This window comes from Morone saxatilis, unplaced genomic scaffold, assembly GCF_004916995.1.
Source record: "Morone saxatilis isolate NCDOM2014 unplaced genomic scaffold, NCSU_SB_2.0 Contig21, whole genome shotgun sequence".
NCBI classification, from domain to species: Eukaryota; Metazoa; Chordata; class Actinopteri; family Moronidae; genus Morone; species Morone saxatilis.
The window spans coordinates 2,045,610-2,055,052 of record NW_023339774.1 but is presented as its reverse complement, the minus strand read 5'-3'; the positions used below and the strand labels follow the sequence as shown (position 1 = coordinate 2,055,052).

Below are 9,443 nucleotides of genomic sequence, written 5' to 3'. Positions count from 1 at the left end.
CCCACCAGTCTCTCGCTCTCTCTCTCTCTCTCTCTCTCTCTCTCACACACACACACACACACACAGTCAGTTCATCAATGTGTCCTTGTCCTCGTTGTCCTGCGGTTTGATGCTATCACTCCCTGTCAGCTCTCCCTTCGTCTCTACTCTCTTATTCCCTCTTTTCAGTGCCTGTTAGTCATTTTATTCTTCATATTTCATCTGTAACATGGAGCTGGGTCTTCACTTCCATATTTTTAATAACACAACACTCATTTTACTGCTCCATTACTGCCAAAATATTTTTGCTAATAACATCCAGGGAGTTTCCTGAAAAGGACGATGTATTTTGGTACTGATTCCTGAGAAAATACAATGAGTACACTTTTTTCAGTCAATTATTCAGCCTAGAGATTCTTTTGGTCAGAGCACAGCAGGTTGGCTGAACATGCAAAACTGTGAAATTGGTCTACAACTGAGCGACCAATTCAACTTTTTCCTATCATAAATAAATCATAAATGTAAATTTACTTAGGCTCTGAATTCAGCTTTTTTAAGGAAAATCCTATTTTCCCTATTAATAGTGCCAAATTTAAAACGATTACTACATAGAAACTTCCTAGCAAATAATTAGGAAATTATGGAGCCATAAATAAAATAATTTTGAAATACAATTTCAACAATGAATTCAGAGAACGATAAGGTAATAAGGTTGTATGAAGGTCTAAAAGTCATTCTCTCTTATTTCATTAAGAATCAGAACGCCCCTAAATTCTTATTCCAAGAAAGAGTCAATACATTTTCAAATAGAGGTGAAACAACTGGTCAGTTCATTGATTAGTTAATTGACAGCAACAATTCTTATAATGGATTAAGGCATTTTTTTAGAATGAATTGTCTTTTTACGGCTTCTCAAATGTGAAGATTTACTAATTCTGTCATTTTTCTATGGTAATTAATTGGAAAGAGTTTTGAAAATTAAACATGTCAAGTGGGCTCTAAGACTGTATGAGCTTTTTCCACTGTGCCTGGCATTTTATAGACTAAACAAGTAATTAATTAATTAGACAAAATACTAATGAGTAATCAATAATGCAAACTGAACACTGCGTTGTCAAAATTGGTATGTGTTGGAAAAAACCCACAGACAGATAGATATAAAAGGTGACCAATAGCATTGCTTTAAGAAAAAATTAAAATATATAAGAATATGATACAAGGTTTCCCATAACTCATGCAGTAAACTTCAACTTCCAAGCTTTTCAATGATTGATTGATTTCAAGCAAAAGGCAAAATCCATGGCTTCAATTTAAGGCAACACGAGAGTGCCAAAAACTGCACTTCCTCTAACGGCCACTTGAGGCTGGCTCCAACAGTGAGTCAATCTCCATACAAGGCCCCATACTAAAATGCCCAACTTTACAGCAGAAATAAACATGTTTACAGCCTGTTACAAAAAACACGTTCGGTCTCAGTATTGGGAAGTACATTTTTCTATAACTCACCTGTTTAAATTATATTAAGACTTAAACTTATGCATAATTAAGTCCCCACTTTGAGTGACGGGTTGATGCCATCACAGGCAGCTGGTTTCAGTAATCAGGCTTCATTCAGCCCTCCTCAGCTCCACCCACCATCCACCTCTTTGCCCATTTTTGGATTACTAACCAAAAATAAACATCTGCAATATTGTAGTCTGCTGCTCAAAAGTCTGTAACAGACATCAAGCCCAGAAGAAAAAGGTAAAAGAGGAACTTGCCAAAATACAAAAAAAAACCACTGATAATGAGAACAACCAAGTCAGGTCTTAAATTTGGCAAAGTGGAGACTTTTTAAGACTTTTTTCAGCTGCAAACCAAAGAGACCTATAGAAAACCTTTCCAAAGATGACTTTTCAGTCCTGGGGATGATTAGAACAGGGAACACCAACACTGTCAGCACTATGACGCTCTGAACCTCAATGGGCCATAATAAAAGCTGCTATACATCTTCTAATAATCAACATAAAGTTACAGGACCCTACAAGACCTGCCTGATTTTGGACACAGTGTGACTCGGGTCCAGGGTCAGGTCTCTGTTAATAGGAACAAAATGCCAACCACTCTGCAACTTGAAGTGAGTCGAGGCCACACCGCTAAACGCCATGGGCTACAAGAGCCTGCTTTATAATAGGGGCAGACAGCTGGAAGGATATAGAGCCATCCAGGAGTTTAACTGATAAGATGAGAGTCAGTGACAGCGAGGTGGACTACAGCCAAGACCATCTGAACACACACACACACACACACACACACACTCACAGTCACAGTCACAGTGGCTGACACCATGGGTTAGTGTCTGAAAAGCAGACTGCATTAAGACTCTGGGCAGCATCCAAAACTCTGTGTTTGTGTGTGTTTGTGTGTGTGTGTGTGTTTTTAAACTGGGCCGGCTGCTGCCTGCCAGCAGAATATCATCTTGACTGAAAAGAGGAAACAGGAAGGAACAGAAACTATGATAGAGAAAAGAGAGAAAAAAAGAGGTGAAATGATGTCCAAGAAAATAAAACCTCCAATCTGTCACAGAGACGGTGTGAAAAGTACCAGACGGCAGCATGTCGGGAAACTGACGACATTTACTGTAAAATCTAAAAGATTTTGAGCAGGAGGATCAAACATCCTGAATTCACTAATCATCGTATATTTAATCAGAACATGAAAGAGGATGATGATGAAGAGTGTACTGCATTATTTGGATTATATGTGTTGATTGCTGAGAGCTGGAAGCGTGATGAGCTTTAAACGTTGGAGCAGCTGGAGTGAGCAAAGTGAGCAGGAAACAGTAAAAAGTGAAAGCAAGAAAGAAAAGTTTAAAGAACAATAGAAGTTAACTGCAGGCAGTCGAAGAACCCCAGACTCCACTTGTCTTTCAGAGGACACAGTGGGCTCCACTAAAGCTACAGTGAAGATACCAGTATCATATGAAACTAGATGACCCAACACATATGACGTTAAATAACGCTCCAAAGTTAGGCAAAATCTTGCAGATGGAAAAACTGGCATGGCTATTTTCAAAGGGATTCCTTGACCTTTGACCTCAAGATATCTGAATGAAAATAGGTTCTATAGGTACCCACCAGTCTCCCTTTTGCAGACTTTCCCACTTTGTGCAAATCCCAGACAGTTTTTTTGTATGTGGTATAAATGTGTATACTTGCATACTGGGGTCCATAAACAGTGTTGGAATTGCATAAAAATGGGAAAGACTGAAAAGCTGAAACACACACCCCTGTAGAAGTCAGTGTCCTACTTGTGCCACCCCAGTCCAAAAAGTCTGGACACGCCCCTGCTTATGCTTAGAAATGTAAGTGCAATTATTTCTGTGGAACCTGTTACATAATCTGTGATGATACAGAAATAAAAGCTATATATTCTTGTAATTCACCAAAACCACACTGACAGGTCTGTGCTGTTATCAACTGCCCCAACAAACAAGTTCAACAAGGGGAAAACAAAGTGGAAAGCAAAAATCCACAAGTCTTTAAGAAAGACTTTAATCCACAGCTGGAGACCAAGCAGCCTGCCTATACAGGGCCGATGGTGAGCTGTAAAGTTGGCCTGACCAGAACGTCTGTTTGTAGCTGGTTAGCACGTCTTGCTAGCTAGGTACTCTGCTGGTTTCCAGGTTGATTTAAACTAACAGGTAATGCCAGCTGGGGTTAAAAACTGCAAAGCATTTTCACTTTCACTGTGGATGAAAGTGATGCATTAATGTTATTTCATTCGAAAGCCTGTGAAATAACCAATTTCAGAGCCTGAATAACTTCCACATTAACACAGACCTGGAAGACTCCACAGTTACACCAAAACAACAACACCATCCACATTCTCATGTATCAGTGACTCCTCTAATACACCTGTCGAGGTGTTCCTGTTATTGTGTCTACCCCGGGTTCAACATGAAAACCAAAACTACATCCCTGCCATCAACATTTATAAAGATCTCTTTGCAAAAGTGAAGTCCAAACATCTGGATCGCCCCCTGGTGGCTGACTGCAGTACAGGTTATAAAGCCCGCTGCCTCCATGTTAGCAGATGGAACAAACTAAAAATTGAAAACACACGTCAAATAAATGTTTCCCAAAGATGGTTTCTGTCATTTTAGGTAGTTTTTTATAACACTGATGTTTGTTAAAGTTTTCTGATCAGTTTGGTTTTAATAAGTTATTTGAAGCTATAAAAAGGATGTTTCACGTCATGATTGACAGCTGAGCCCTGCTTGCAATTAAATCAACTCGCCATATGGGCGGGACCTTGATACCGCAGCACCAACCCCGATCACTACTGCACAGACTCTGGCTCCGAATGACAAAAGTTCAGTGGCCATATCTGGGACACTGGGGCTTCATTTTTGTACAACAAGAGGATGCAACATCCATTTTTTATATGTCGATGATTCCTGCTGCAAGACACATTCATCACCCAGACAGCAGAATTAAACACACACACACACACACACACACACACAGAGTTTGCAAGGTCCCATCTGCAGTGAGGCCTGACACCAGCTGGACAACCCTAGTTTGTGTGTTTAGCATTAAGCCTTCATTAACAAGTCTCACCTGTCGTCCACCCTCTGTGTCCCATTGAACTATAACTCCCATAATCCCTTTGAAAATCTCACAGCTGAGCTCAGCACACGCATGCACACACACTAACCAATCAGCAGTGACTGACATATGCACCCAACATTGACGCAGAAGCTGTGGTAGTGATTGCCATTTTTCTGTCTCTGGAACAGACTCTTACAGCGGGCTGCAGCTCTGATTGGTTGATTGTTTTTCCAGCTGGGGAAAGACGCAATTACTTACTTATAATTTCTGAACAAATCAGAGATGTTTGACAGGCCTGGGACCAGGCTGTAGCTGTGTCACATTAGGAAGAACGGGAAGCAGGTAATAAATAGATCATGTTGCCCTTCTGTGATTGGTGGATGAGTTTCATATCATTAGAATGTAAAACAAACAAACAAAAAAAACTGTTTTGTGTTTTTGTTGCACACTCTGTTTACATACTTCCTGTCCCACACACTCCATAAAAATATCACTTCTGAAAGCTCGTACACACTCACACACACACACACACACACACACTCTCACACACTTCATCCACTCGGATATTTACACAATTGGTCCTAATTAGCCGAGTCTCATTCAGCCTGCTGTATTTCCTGCTAATTACTCTGAGTGTGTGCGTGTGTATCAACACCATCAATCGCAGCCTGTTTGTTTTTAGTGTGTAAATTAAATTAACGACAGGAGATGTTGGAATGTTTTGCAACAATAATAAAGATCTTTTTACATTTCTTATTTACACAAATCTTGTTAAAACCGATCCTGTGACTAAAGCTGCAGCAGGTCATGTTTATAAAAATAACTTTTTGTCATATTTGCTGAAACTTTCACTATATCCTGACAGTAATAAAATGGACAGATAATCTGTGAGAAAATCAGGTTTCCTCTGGCTCAGTGCTCCTAATGGCATTTACAAACATCCACCGGGCCTGAATGAAAACAACCAATCAGAGCCAAGAAAGATTTCCAGGGTGTCAAATACAGTTGCTTTGGGAGATTGGGAATGAGATGTCTCATGTTCTACTAGAATATAGCTAAAGTTTCAGCAAATATGTTTATAAGTTACATACTGCAGCTTCAAAGAAAGTTTGATTTTTACATTTTGATTACATTACATTTTGACCTATGTACATATAATATATTTTTTTTGTGTTGTTCAATGACTTATTTCAGTAACTATGTGTTGTGCTTTACTCACCAGAGAGTGAAGAGGGAAAGGAGGTAAAAATAAAGAGGTGTGACAGAGGAGAATGACAGACAAAGAATGAGAATAAAGACTGAATGAAAGGAAAAGAAAGGGATTAGTTTCAAACACACACACACTGAGGGGTGTGTGAGTGTTTTCCATTTGGTCCTTGTCAAAACGCTTCAAGAGAGAACAGTGACACTCCATCCCCTGAGACAGATATGATCGTATTCATTGTGTGTGTGTGTGTGTGTGTGTGCGTGTGCGTCTGTGTTTGCAGGTTAAAACCCCAATAAGCGTTCCGTCCGCACGTTTTTAACGGAGACCTTTACTGCTGTCAGACACAATTACCTAACGGTCAACAGCAGGCCAATTATACAGACACACACACACACACACACACAATCAGTGAATGGCAATAACAAGGTAGCTCACTGTCAAAGAGGCAAGGAGGGAGTAGCTGTCATAACACACACACACACACACACACACACACATATGCCTGAATGACAATTTTAAAGTAGCTTTGTGTCAAAGCGAAAAGGGAATAGCTGTCATACTTGTCACTATGACACACACACACACACACACACACACACACACAGTATAGTGATACCTCAGGTCCACACTGTGTCCAGTCCCACTGCATACCACTTTAAATATTAACGTTCAGATCAATTATTAATTGGTTATGATTTCATGTCTACTTCTATTTGTAGCAATGTCATAATTTTTTGGAAGATCTAAGATCTCTTTGGTTTTCTTTAGTTCTGTTCCAAATGATTTTAATGGCCATTACAATGATTGAATCTAAAGTGATCATTTAAGGCACAGCAGTCAACCTCAGACTCTGCTGCATACAGTATAAACAGAGTAGAAACTGGTTAGCCTCTGTTAACAGTTTGAACAGTTAATGTTTACGTTAGCCAGTTTGAATATAGCTAAAGCTAACCAGACAAGCTCGTATAAAGCTAAATTGCTAGCCTAAACCTCTGCTAACACTCTATACAGTTGCAGCCTCAACATATCCATGAACACGGTTAAAGTTGGCCTCAAACACTGCTAACAGAAAGAAGCTTAAGCCCCTAGGAACTGCGTCACTTTGAAGCCAGTTTGACATAGTGCAACGGCAACATCGAGCTAAAAATAGGCTTTAAAACGGTGGCTAATGTTTTTTAGAGAGTCACAACCACCTCACAATGATCAGAATTTGGTCCATAAACATTTAGAAACTCTGGAAGAGTTGCACAATTAAATCACTTTCTCCCCATTCAAGTTAGTGGAGGACTAAATCGGAAGTTAAACTGACTGAATAAGCCTTCAACTAAAGGTTTTCTTTCTGTGAAAAGCTACAAAAATATTTGACTAGAGAATAGCCTAGATGTGGAAAGTTGTGCTACCTGCTGAGTTACTGTGACAAAGCTGATAATCCTCCATAATCGATACAAGCTGGCCTATTAGCTGGGGTGTAATGTGATCATAGAGTAAGAGTATTCGGAGACAGATTCGGTGTGCTCACAGCAGGATAATATCAGGGATCAAATCTGCAGTGTGAAGTGAAAACGGCGTCAGAGCAATTCTATTGGTCTTTGATCACAGATTCACTTCCTGAAAACCTTGAAAGTCGAGAAATAAAACACAGCAGCTAAAAGCTGCAGGATGAAAGGGAAGACCGGGATGAAAAGAAATATCAGTGAGGGGGGATGGGGAGAGATGATGTTCTGGGTTTTTATTTTAAAGCCACTAATTCCCTCTTTCTCCTTTAGTCTACAGTTTCCCTTTTTATCTCTCCTTTCTTCTTCTGTCATCTTCATTTTACTGGTTTATGTTTACTGAAAAATATAAAATATTTGGTAGCTTTTCAAAGGTCGAAGTGACAAATTTGAGTATGACATAAATTGAAGTGCAATTTAAGCTACTTTTGAAAAAAGATCAGCATAAACATACTACCAGGAGTTTTTAACTGGCTATTAAAGTTTCCATTTAACACTGATGCCTCTATATGACCTGCATAAATAAACAAGACCATCAGCAAGAATTTGGGGTATTAGTTATTCTTAATGCCTGCCACTGGGTCGGATTCGGTTGAATTCCACTTGAAATCAGATGAAGAGGGGCCGCTTTTGTCCACAGGGGCTGCCAGAACCGTCACTAAATGGAAGTTCCTTGTAGCTGCTTTAAGTATAATTTGTATTTCATTAACTCAAACCACCAGTATAGTTCTTTAGTGAGACTTTATTCAACAGTTGTGGTTGGGTCTCTGTAGCAGATGTTTGGCTGACCAAACTGAGCAGGAAGAAACACAAATTGGTTCCATGTTGTTGAGAAAATGTCTTTCATCTGGAAGCCATTTCCAGAGGTGGAAGGTCAGCAGTGTGCAGCTCAGTCTGACAGTCCACCAATCTGCCTCCGACTGAACGCTACCACAAACCTCCAGAGTCTGGTGGAAAAGGTCAGCTAACTACGAGCCATAGAACTTGAATGACCAGAAGGCCAACAGCTGAGGGCCAGAACAAAAACAGCCTACATCTGGAACAGCTACATGATATAGAACCAGGCAGAAGGCAAAGAGCTCGAGTTAGAAGGCTTGAGGACAACAAGGTCTAAAGTTCGTAATAAAAGGTCTGGTGCAAGAATAAAGATATGGACTTGAGGTGGACCAACTGAAAGGCTAAACAACTAAATGGCCTCAAACTGTAACAACAACATAGTCTATAGCTAAAATGAGCTCAGCACTAGAAGCCTTAGATCAAGGACAAAACATACATATATCTTATATCTTGCTAGTTTCTTTTGAATTTTCTTGTTTCTTGTTAAGAAATGATATACAAATACACTATCTATGATTTACAAGGTTCAGGGGTAGAACTAAAAGGTCTAGCTAGAACAATAGCACACCATTGGGCTGGAACAGTGTGGACCAATACATCTAGAGGGCTTAAAACTATAATGACTAGGTCTAAACTAGAATCTGATGGCCTGGAGAATGCCCAGAGCTAAAGTAGGATGTTTAGTGCTACAACAAGTAATAGGCCTGGGATAGGAAAGACTATAATATTTAGTGCTAGAGCAATCAAAAGGCCTAGAGTTAGATCTAGAACAACAACAAGCACTATGGGTACTACAAAAGGCCTCAAACAGGAACAATGACAACATATAGAACTTAGGGTTAGACAACAATGCTAAAACTAGAATGACTAGAAGATCCAAAGCCAGTAACAAGGCCTACAGCTACAGTAAAGGCCTAGTAAGAGCTAGAACAGTTCAAATGTATCCCTCCTCTTTTCATCAAAGGAAAGTTGGCAACTGTCTAAATGGCTCAACAGTAAGAACCTGACAAAATGTTAAATAATTTCACAAAATATGAATAAACAACTGCAAGACTATGCCTCATAGTACACATGCCCCCTGCTGGCCTTTACATTGAATGCAGGTTTAAGACACGTTGACTTCACTTCCCAAACCCGGAAGCTCTGTCCATTATGAATGGTGTGGTATTATCAATGAGGAGGATAGTTGTGCTTTGACGCTGCATGTTGTTTGCGTAAATGGCTTGCATTGCACCCTTTTAAAAACTGTCGATCATGTGTCCCTCCTCCAGTCCCTGTGACATAGTTCCTACAACATTTTTAAAAAGCATACTCCCTGTCTTAGGTCCTAGCCTG

The 9,443-nt window shown here is 39.8% G+C and overlaps 1 protein-coding gene across 1 annotated transcript in view; it reads right to left on the bottom strand.

The window, feature by feature from the left end:
• The window catches only part of LOC118332819 (netrin receptor DCC-like), a 210,084-nt gene that overhangs the window by 161,650 nt on the left and 38,991 nt on the right, over positions 1-9,443 (bottom strand). The gene's annotated exons all lie outside the window — the stretch shown is intronic.